At 39.1% G+C, this 11,327-nt stretch overlaps 1 protein-coding gene across 1 annotated transcript in view; it reads left to right on the top strand.

The window, feature by feature from the left end:
* Window positions 1–5,593: 5,593 nt before the first annotated feature.
* Window positions 5,594–11,327, top strand: part of SDCBP (syndecan binding protein) — a 36,753-nt gene continuing 31,019 nt past the window's right edge. Inside the window, exon 1 of the mRNA XM_004435725.3 lies at window positions 5,594–5,709. The gene's annotated coding sequence lies outside the window, so the exon portion shown is untranslated. The remainder of the gene's footprint in view (window positions 5,710–11,327) is intronic.

The following is an 11,327-nucleotide window of genomic DNA, read 5'->3' as shown; positions in this document are numbered from 1 at the left end:
TTAATGTGGCACATCTTCTGTGGAATGTGGATGTTTCAGAGATGTCAGTAATTTTACTTTCTTAATAAAACCCAGATGCTCTTAAATATTCCAGATGTTATTAAAAATTAAACTGAATATAAGTGGCCACAAAATATTGTAGTTAGTGTTCCTATAACAATTGTTTTGAACAGTGATATAGAAAGAGCTGTACCCTTTTACCAGCATGGCTATTTCAAATCCACTATAGTGAATTCTTATACATTATTGATCACTTCTTTATATTTTCTGTTATAGGAAACTTGTATCAGGTGGGCTAATGTATATTTAAATTTATCTCCTTGTAAGTATTATTCATCATGGCCAGTGCAAAAGGGTAAAAAAAATAGAATCTTGAAACAAAACAAATGACCCAATTGACAATTAAAACTCCTTCTTTTTCTAAGCCACAAGTCACTTCACCTTTGCTTTAAAATTTTTTGGCAGCTCCAAAAAATTGAAATATTTGTTCCGGGAAAGTCAGCTGAGGAGTGTTTCGAGTGCTGGTTTCACTGTTCAACAAAACATTGTTCATAATCTTGCTCATACAAAACCCTGAGGAGGGAAATGTGTTCCAGAATGAAGGCTAACATTATAAGGAGTTTAGTGCAATCTGGTTTGTCATGTGGATGAGATTTTAAAAAGGAAGAGGAAGTTACATAATTCAATAGAGCAAGTGACCTGCAAGAGATCGACTGTTTTTTGTCTTTACGGTAAGATTAAATCCTCAGAATAACAACAATGCTAATTACGATAGTACGATTTATTATTAATATTTCAGAAGCCTTAAAAAGACAAAAGTATCAGTTCTGAAAATTGAATAAAAATGTATGGTAATAATTCTCATCATTACTCTTACTCATAAGAAACATTATAAACCAGGAAGAGATCTAAGAGGCATTCTTTTAAATAAGAGCACTGTACTTCAGGCATAGCATAGAATATTAAAGAGATTTTCAGATGCAGTAGTATCTTTGGTTAGTCATAGCCTACCACGGTAATTGTTGAAGTATATTTATATCTGTGGATCTATTTTTTGTATCAGACCACTGAAAGTCCTAAAGAAAGTAACATGTTCTGGAAAATGACTACATTAGTGTCTGTAGCTAACCTATGATCATGGTTTGGGATAAATTAATAATATGTTGATCTTATTATGTCTACATAAATACTATTCAAAGATGAGTCATATAGAGCGATATGACTGCATTTCTTTTCTTGGTCAATTTCCCTGATTTTTTTTTTCACTGCTTTGTACATTAATTTCTTATCATTAATTCATCTCCCCATTCCCAGAAGCAAGAATCCTTCACTATGTTCAAATATATTACTTTTTCTCCTAGAGCCCTCTATCATCCAGTTTCAACTGGGATTGCTGCTTTCTAGACTCTTGCGTGGTTGTCTTCCCAGGATCCCCTTCAACATCATCCTTCAACTCTTTTTGCCCCTCTCTTATGCTGAAGCCTCTGTGTTGTGGGAACCTTCTTACTCTCTTTTCCTTTTTCTTGTTGTATTCTTATTTTTGTGCAGCAAATATATATTTACTTTATCATTTACTTCCTGACCTAGGGAGCATGAGAGAGAAACTTTTTGCTTCCTTGTATATAGAAAAATCTCTTCATTTCTACCACACTTGAATGATATAGTTTAGCTTGGTATAGACTTCTAGGTTAGAAACCACTTTCCCTTATAATCTTGAAGGCATTGATTTATTGTCCTCTAGCATTGTCCTTCAAGCATTTCCAGTCCGTTCGGATTCTCAGTCATGGGTATATGACCTGTTTCTTCTACCTGAGAACTTTTAGGATTTTCTCTAATGTTCTAAAATTTCACAATGATGTGCTATGGTGTGAGTCTTTCCTAAAATGAACTGTTCTGGGTACTCAGCGGGTCCTATTAACCTGGAGATACCTGTTCTCCAGTTCTGTACTGTTCTAGCTTTAGTAAGAACATTCTTCTTCTCATGTTCTCCTTCTGGAACTTCTAGTATTTGGATGCTTGACTTCCTGGATCAATCCTTGATCTTATTATTTCTCTTCTATTTACTATCTTTTTGAAATTTTAATCCTCCTTTCTGGAAGAAATCATTGACTTTACCTTTTAAAGCTTTTAGAAATTTTTTATGTTTTTGTCATTATACATTTTAATATCCAAGATGTCATTTTTAAAGCATAACATTTTGAATATTCCTTAAAAATATCATTCTGTTCCTCTTTTATGAATGCAATAACTTCTCTCTCTGAAAAAGATCAATGATGGACTTTTAACATTTTTTTGTCACTGTTTCTTCCTATTTCTGTAAGTGAGCATCAGTGAGGTCATCTTGTTACACTAAATGGCCCCAGCCCCTCCTCTGTGTGACTACTTGCTGCTCTGCACATACTCTAAAAAAATTCGCATGCTCTCCTGACTCGTGGCCTCCGCTTACCTATGTACTCCCCTATAGCTTGACAAATTAAAACTTTGTTCTATGAGTTTCTCTCCAGGAACAGGCTGACCACAGGAGGGAAACACACCTACAAGTTATCCATCACACCTGACAGAAGACTGGAACAATGTGATGCCTGGAGCCTAACACGCCTGAAGAGCAACATCTCTGGACCCCCTCCCTACAGCCCATTTTCCCTATATAACTGCCTCAAGACTCTGTAATCCTTGGAGATGGTTTTTTTGAGACCTTAGTCTGCCATCCTCCCGATTATACTGGCTAATCAAATTAAAGCTTCCTTTCTCAATCCCTAACTCATTGTGATTGATTGGCTCAGATCATGGCAAGCAGAGTGAGCCCATTGCTCAGTGACATTTCTCTTTTTTTCCCTCTGTTTGTTTCTTCATACTAGAGGCTTCTTCAAATTTGGGGGAATCTTTGGGTATCTGCTCTTTTGTTTTTTTTGCAGGGAAAGATTTGCCCTGAGCCAACATCTGTTGCCAATCTTCCTCCTTTTTTTTTAAATCTCCCCAAAGCCCCAGTACATAGTTGTATATCCTAGTTGTAAGTTCTTCTAGTTCTTCTACATGAGCTGCCACCACAGCATGGCAACTGACAGACGGGTGGCCATCGAAGCAGTGAGTGCTGAACTTTAAGCACTAGGCCATCAGGGCTGGCTTGGGTATCTGCTCATTTTTAAGAGTGGACTAAAAACAAAGATGGGGCATGGTAACTGGGGGACATCGTTATAGGGTGAGTAGGTCAACTGTCAGTATCTTCAGGTCTTTTCTCTTGAGTTTCTCCAAAGAGGTATCTTTCAATCTACTGCCTGCATAGAGGCAGGGGATGGCAACAAGCCTGAATGTGAGCATCCCTGAAGCCAATGGACAGACGGAAAAAAAGGGGACCAGGGTTTCACTATTCAGTATACAGATATTCACTCACCCTCGCTTCATTCACTAGGGAGTAAGTCTTCAGTTTTCTGTAGACATAGGTGATGGACACATCAAGGTGATTCTGCAGATCAAGATGTTGACAGGGCTGGTTCCTTTTGAAGTCTCCAGGGGAGAATTTGTTCCTTATCTTTTCCAACTTCTAGAGGCTGCTGGCATCCTTTGGCCCATGGCCACATCACTTCAATTTCTGCTTTCTCCCTTACATCTTCTACTACCAACTTTGATCCTCTAGCTTCTCTCTCTCTCTCAATCTCCCCATCTCAAAATACTTAACCTGATCACACCTGCAAAGCCCCTTTTACCATGTAAGGTAAGATATTTACAAGTTTGGGGGATTAGGACATGGCCATATTTGGGGGGATATTATTCAGCTTACCACAACTGATAACTCACATGCCACTTCAAATTTAATAAATCCAAAAACAATCTTCTAATCTTCCCACCTCCTATTTCTCTCATCTTAGTGTACCCCACCTTAGCAAATGTGCCAACATCCACCTACTCGCTCATGCCAGAAACCTGGTACTTACCTTAGGTAAGATACCTCCCTGTATTTAGTTCACATTACCAACTACTAAGCCTTCTTGAATCTTTATTCTAATATTGTTTGGATTTCTCTGATTTTTCTCCATCTTCACTGTAATTGGCACATCAGGACTACTGTAGTAGTCTCCTAGTGTGTCTCTGCACATCCCAGACTTATCCACACATCCAATCCATCCTCCAAGCAGTAACTACAGTAATCGTTTTACAATGCAAATCTAATCATGTTACTCCTCAGTAGCATCTGTACAGCCCTGCCTAATTCTCCAGCTTTTTCTTAAGCCATTCCTTCTCCTCCTATTGTGTTCTGGCCAAAGTGGCCTTTCAGCTTCTGAAATGCATCAAGCTTCAATTTAACTGCAACGCTCTTGAGTTTGCTATTCTCTTTGCCTGAAACACTTTTCCTCCATTTTTCACTTAGCTAATTCTTACTCTTCAACTTTTTTTTTTTTTAATGAGGAAGATTAGCCCTGAGCTAATCCTCCTCCTTTTGCTGAGCAAGATATTGGCCCTGGGCTAACATCTGTGCAAATCTTCCTCTATTTTGTATGTGAGTCACTCCCACAGCATGGCTGAGGAGTGGTGTAGGTCCGTGCAGGGGTCCTGTGCCCTGGGAACCCAGGCCACTGAAGCGTGTGTGTGTGTGTGTGTGTGTGTGTGTGTGTGTGTGTAACTTAACCACTACACCACAGGGGGTGGGGGGCAGCACCTTGTGTCATTATTTTTAAATGTCTATTTTATCAGCTAGACCATAAACTCCCTGACGGCAAAGATTTCATTTTATTTATTTGTCATCTCTTTTATGCTCAGATTTTTATTTGTTTTACCATAAATTACCGTGGCACTAAATTTGGCTAGAGACAAAATGCTCCTAAGTTAATGTTACTTTGTCAAGTACTTATGTTACTCCATGGGAACGATATGGTAAATGTAGGTAACTTAGGAAAACTGTGTCTCAGTGTTTTTGTACGCTAATGGGGTTGTTATACCTATCTAACAGCTTGATGTAAGGACCAAATAAGACTACATACATCAAGCTGTTGGGACAGCGCCTGGAATACAGTTAGCCTTCAAGAAATACAGTTTTTTAGTTTTTGAATTAGGATGCAGTTACTACTTTTGTGCGGTACCACACATAACTTGCAACAGCCAAGGAACTTCAGGTTAGATGGACAGAGAGTAATAAAAGCCAAAGGAAAAAAGCTGTAACACAAAGAGGGCAGGAGTTGAGAAGCGTTAGTGGGAGGAATGTTTGTGAGCCTGAAGGTGGTAAAGCGAGAGGGTGGTGATGAGCAGGACCATAGTGGTGGAAGTCCAAGGTTGGCGAGGAAATCTCCAAAGGATAGGTTCTCAGGACTCTCCTTGTATTGGAGGTGATGGGAACCAAGTGACCACGAGCGCAAACCCCTCACAGTAGTGAGCGGGAGGCACTGGGCCCCCGGGCACGAACCATTGGGAGCGTGGAGAACGTGGCAAGCACAACAGGTGGCAGCGTGGGCAGCTCTACCTTCCCGAAGCCCGGGGAGCAGCGGCAGCGGCGCCACGTCCGCCCCCGTCACCCGCCTCCCTTCTGCCCCGTTACCTTGGGGACCGGGTCACCTGACTGCGCGCCGTGCGCCTGCGCGGGCCGCGGGCAGGGGCGGGGGCGGCGCCGTGACGCGCCTCGCGGGCGGGCCTTGGGCGTGCGCCGTTCCCCTCCCCTCGGGTCTCGGAAGTCCGTGCCAGCGACCGAGGCGGCGGCGGCGAGCTGGTCCTGTGGCCTGGGTGAGCAGCTCTGGGGGAAAAGAGGGACGCTCAGCCGCGTCCCGGGCGTGGGGCGGAGGGGCGGAGGGGCCGCGGCACTAAGCGGAGAGCGTCTGGGTCGCGGCGGTTTCGGGAGGCGGGGCGGCGCCGCCCTCCCCTCAGGGGGCTCCGCGCCCCTCCTGGCGCCCAGCCGGGCCCGGGGCGAAAGTTGGCGCGGGCGCCGTGCTCTGCCTGCCCGCCGGGGCCGGGGCGCAGGGGCGGGGGCGCGCGGTCACCCCGCCGCAGTCAGCGGCTGCTCGGCGTTCCGGTCCCCGTCGGCGCTGTTTGTTCCTCCTGGAGAAGCTCCCCGGTGCCCGGGGCAGAAGGAGCCGGGCTGCGGTTCCCCACCGTGCTCCGCGTTCCTGGGCTGGACTCACCTTGCGTGGTGCTTAATCGGACTGTCGCGGATTTGGAAGGAGGGAGGAGGTGTTTGTTGAGTGGGCGAAGCCTTGGCTTTCTGGAAGGGGATGGAGAAGAGGGTGATTCGCTGTGCGCTTATTTATGGAGAAATTGGAGGAAAGAGAAACGTTTCCAGCAGGGTGTGTGTTCAGAAGTAAGGTCCCTTGAGATCTAGTGACTCAGAGCTTTCATTTCAGGATTTCCTTGTAATAACGGGAAACTGAAGACATAGGGACGTGGAAAGTTTTCTTTTTCACCAAAGTGGAATTATGTAGTCATGGAGTCCTCTAATGTGCCAGTTTTTGAAAGGAATTTCTAGGTTTATCTAGTCTGTATATATTATCTGCATACAGATTTACCGCTGTTTTTTCTAGTGTGTAAGTACATTACTTACAGAGTACACTTAGTGTACCAGACTCTTAACATCTGCTTACTTCAAAGAGAAAAATAATTGATTAAAAAGGAAAATTACATTGAAAAACAGCTGCAAGCTCTTAGCTTAATCGCAGGTATATATAAGTGATTAGTTTGAACTCAGATTTGTCCCGTCTTTAGCTTTTCTGTTTGAGGTTAAGGACAAACAGTAAAAAATGTTTTTTCATTTTCTCTGTTACCAACTTAGTTCTAAAAACTTTTGTAGTTTAAATGGTATGTAAATATTATAGATCAAGTGGTTTGTGCCACAGAATAAAAATAAGCAAATGGAATGTGTTTTAAAAGATGCAGGAAATAGTCACTCCATATAACTTTGACAACATTAATTTTTAGTTATGTTTGGGCATTATAAGAAAGGATATAAAAATCATGACCAAAAGAGGAAGAATTTACTAATAGTTGGCAGTTGAATGTACTGTTGGGTAAAACAGTTCCTTAAATTGAGAATGATTCAACTATTTTTCCTGTTTTTGCCAAATTTAGGTAATTTTTAGGTAGTAAATGCTTAGAGTTTCTAAAAGGAGTCCCCCAAACAACTTTAAAATATATATATATCTAGTAATAGTTATATTAGCATTTGTTAATTTCTTTCCAAGTGATGCGAACAGTTTTTGTACATTTGTTTAGTTTCTGAGGAGGTAAGCAGAAATATGGCTCAAAATTGAAGCAATAAAAAAGATACACAGTTTTAAGTCGTCTTCCTTCTAGGTCTTCCAGCTAACCATATTCCCTTCTTATGGGAGCCAACCATTTTACGTTTTAGGTATCCATACAGGGGTATTTTATACCTATACAAACAAACATATAAATATATTTTCCCCCTTCCTTTTTTTTTCAGTGTGGTAAAATACGCTTAACATAAAATTTACCTTCTTAACCATTTTTAAGTGTACAATTCAGAGGTATTAAGTACATTGATACTGTTGTGTAACCATCACCACCGTCCATCCCTAAACTCTTTTCATCTTGTAAAACTGAAACTCTATACCCATTAAACAATAACTCCCCATTCTCTCCTCCCCCCAACCCCTGGTAGCCACCATTATACTTTGTGTCTTTATGATTTTGACTACTCTAAGTACCTCATAAGTGGCATCATACAGTATTTGTCTTTTGTAATTGGCTTATTTCACTTAACATAATAGCCTCAAGGTTCATCCATGTTGTAGCATATTGCAGAATTTCCTTCCATTTTAAGGCTGAATTATATTCCATTGTGTGTGGATACATTTGCTTCTCCGTTTGTCGGTGGACGCTTGGGTTGCTCCCACGTATGAGCTACTGTGAATAATGCTACTGTGAACATGGGTGTACAGCTGTCTCCTCAGACCCAGATTTCAGTTCATTTCAGTATATACCCAGAAGTGGAATTGCTGGAAGTGGTAATTCTATTTTTAATTTTTTGAAAAACCGCTGTACTTTTTCTGTAGCATCTGCACCATTTTACATTCCCACCAACAGTGCACAAAAGGGTTCCAATTTCAGCCCATCCTCACCAACACTTGTTGTTTTCTCTTTTTTTGATAGTAGCCATCCTAATGAGTTTGGGGTGATATCTTGTAGTTTTGATTTGCTTTTCCGTAATGATTAATGACTGAGCATCTTTTTATGTGCTTATTGGCCATTTCTGTATCTTCTTTGGAGAAATGTCTATTCAAGTCCTTTGCTAATTCTGTTTGTTTTTTTTGTTATTGTGTTTTAAGAGCTGTCTAAATATTGTGGATGTTAATCCCTTATCAGATAATGTGATTTCCAAATATTTTCTCCCATTCTGTGGGTTGCGTTTTTACTCTGTTGGTATTGTTTTTTGATGCACAGAATTTTAACATTTTCATGAAGTCCAATATGTCTGTTTTTCTTTTGTTGCCTGTGCCTTTGGTATGTCCAGGAAATCATTGCCAAATCCAACATCGTCAATCCTTTGTCCTGTGTTTTATTGTTTTAGCTATTAAATTTAGGTCCTTGAATTATTTTGAGTTAATTCTTGTATATGTTGTGAGGTAAGGGTCCACCTTCATTCTTTTGCATGTGGATAGCTAATTTTCTCAGCACTATTTTTTGAAAAGACTGTTGTTTCCTTGTTGAATAGTCTTGGCAACCTTGTCAGAAATCATTTGACCATGTGTGTGAGGGTTTATTTCTAGGCTTTCTGTTATATGCGATTGGTTTATATTATGTCTGTATGCCAGTACCATACTGTTTTGATTACTGTAGCTTTATAGTAAGTTTTGAAATCAGGAAGTGTGAGTCCTCTGGTTTTGTTCTTTTTTAAGATTGTTTTGGGTATTCGGGGTCCCTTGAGACGCCATATGAATTTTAGGATGGGTTTCTCTATTTCTGAAAAAACATCGTTGGGATTATGATGGGGATTGCATTGCATCCATAGATCACTTCAGATAATATTGACATTTTATAACAATGTTAAGTCTAACAATCCATGAATATGGGATGTGCTTCCATATATTTACATCTTTAATTTTTTTCAGTGGTATTTTGTAGTTTTCGTGTCCAAGTCTTTCACCTCCATGATAATATTAATTTTTAAGTATTTTATTCTTTTCGATGCTATTGTAAATGGAATTGTTTTGTAATTTCCTTTTGAGATTGTTCATTTTGTATAAAATGCAACTGATTGTTGTGCATTGAGTGTATCCTGCTACATTGCTGAATTTGTTTATTGGTTCTAACAGCCTTTTTTTGTGCAGATTTTAGGGTTTTCTAAACCCTGAATATATAAAATCATGTCATCTGCAAACAGAAGTAATTTTACTTCTTTTTCAATTAGGATGCCTTTTATTTCTTTTTCTTCCCTAGTTGCTCTGGCTAGAACTTCAGTACTATGTTCAATAGAAGTGGTGAAAGCAGGCATCCTTGCTTTGTTCCTGACCTTAGTGGAAAAGCATTCAGTCTTTTGCCATTGAGTATGATGTTTGCTGTGGACTTTTCATATATGGCTTTTTTTATGTGGAAGTAGTTTCTCTCTATTACTGTTTTGTTGTTTGTTTTTATCATAAAAGGGTGTTGAGTTTTGTCAAATGCTTTTTCTGCATCAATTGAGACGATCATGTGGGGTTTTTCCCCTTCATTTTGTTGATGTGATGTATTACAATGATCAATTTTTGTATGTTGAACCATCCTTGTATTCCAGGAATAAATCTCACTTGTTAAATGGTATGTAATCCTTTTAACATGCTGTTGAATTCTGTTTGCTGGTATTTTCTTGAGGATTTTATATCAATGTTCATAAGGGGTCTTGGTTGGTAGTTTTTTTTGTAGGGTCTTTGTCTGGCTTTGGTATCAGGATAATGTTGTCCTCATAGAATGAGTTAGAAAGTGTTCCGTCTTCAGTTTTTTTTGTAAAATTTTGAGAATTGGTATTAATTCTTTTTTTTATATGTTTAGTAGAATTCACTAATGAAGCCATCGGGTCCAGGGCTTTTCTTTGTTGGGTATTTTTGATTACTTGTTCAGTCTCCTTACTAATTATAAGTCTTATTCAGATTTTCTACTTCTTCATGCTTTAGTCTTCGTAAGTCTTGTGTTTCTAGGAATGTGTCCATTTTATCTAGATTATCCAATTTTTCGGCATACAGTTGTTCATAGTACTCTCTTATAAGCTTTTCTAGTTCTGTAAAATCGGTGGTAATGTGCCTATTTTCATTTCTGATTTTAGTATTTTGAGTTTTCTCTTTTTATTTCTTAGTCCCTCTAGCCAAAGGTTTGTCTATTTTGTTGATCGTTTTGAAGACCAACTTTTAGTTTCGTTGATTTTTCTCTATTTTTCCTGTTTTGTATTTCACTTATCTCTGTTCTGGTCTTTATTGTTTCCTTGCTTCTGCTAGTTTTGGGTTTAGTTTGTACTTTTTTCTAGTTCCTTAAGTTCCCCCCTTCCTTTCAACACAAATGTTAGCATACTTTATATACTGCTCTAAATCATGCTTTGTTTTTCCAGTTAATGATAATATCTTGGATCTTTTTCCAATGTTAGTGTATATAGAACTTCCTACTTTGTTTCATGTCTTTTGTTATTACAGTCAGTGCTTCAGTGAGTAAACTTTTGTATATGTCACTTTTTATGTGCAAATATCTTTGTAGGCTAAGACCTGCAGTGGTATTGCTGGGTTGGAGGGTATCTGCATTCATAATTTTGGTAGATATTGCAAACTCACTGTCTATGGAAATTGTACTGGTTTACACTTCCACTCGTAATGTATGAGTGTTTCTCAGAGCCTTATTATCAGAAAGTGTTGTCAAACTTTGGATTTTTGCCAGTCTAATAGAGGAGAAAAGGAATCTTATGTGTAAGAAGAAATTAATGTACTTAGAGTAGACTTTATATGATCATATTTCTCAGTTGGTTATCATCAGAATCTCCTTGGATATTTATTAAAAAGAAGAATTCTAAGTCTTTCAATGAAATCTGGGAAACTATTTTTAACTAGTGCTCAGGTAATTCTGATCTGATGATTAGCCAAGTTTGAAAATCATGCTGGGAAGACCTTTTAGACTTTATCAAAGTGTGTTCCTTGACACCGTATATGAACCATCTGGAATGCTTATTAATGTGCAGTATATTACAAAATGTGACTATCGCCATTTACCATCTGGGTACAAGGAACTTTTTTTTAAGGGTAATTTATGAATAATTTGCAGAAGTGCAAATAAAGGGATAGTGAAACAATTTTTTTAGAAACACAATTTTAATAACTTGGACATAAGAAACCCGAATTTTTATTCTAATTTTTCCTGGTTTTGTAGGTATATAT

The sequence above is a fragment of the Ceratotherium simum genome, chromosome 31, assembly GCF_057802395.1.
Source record: "Ceratotherium simum simum isolate JZ-2026a chromosome 31, ASM5780239v1, whole genome shotgun sequence".
In the NCBI taxonomy this organism is placed as follows: Eukaryota; Metazoa; Chordata; class Mammalia; order Perissodactyla; family Rhinocerotidae; genus Ceratotherium; species Ceratotherium simum.
The sequence above is the reverse complement of the archived record's forward strand: the minus strand, read 5'-3'. Positions and strand labels throughout refer to the sequence as shown.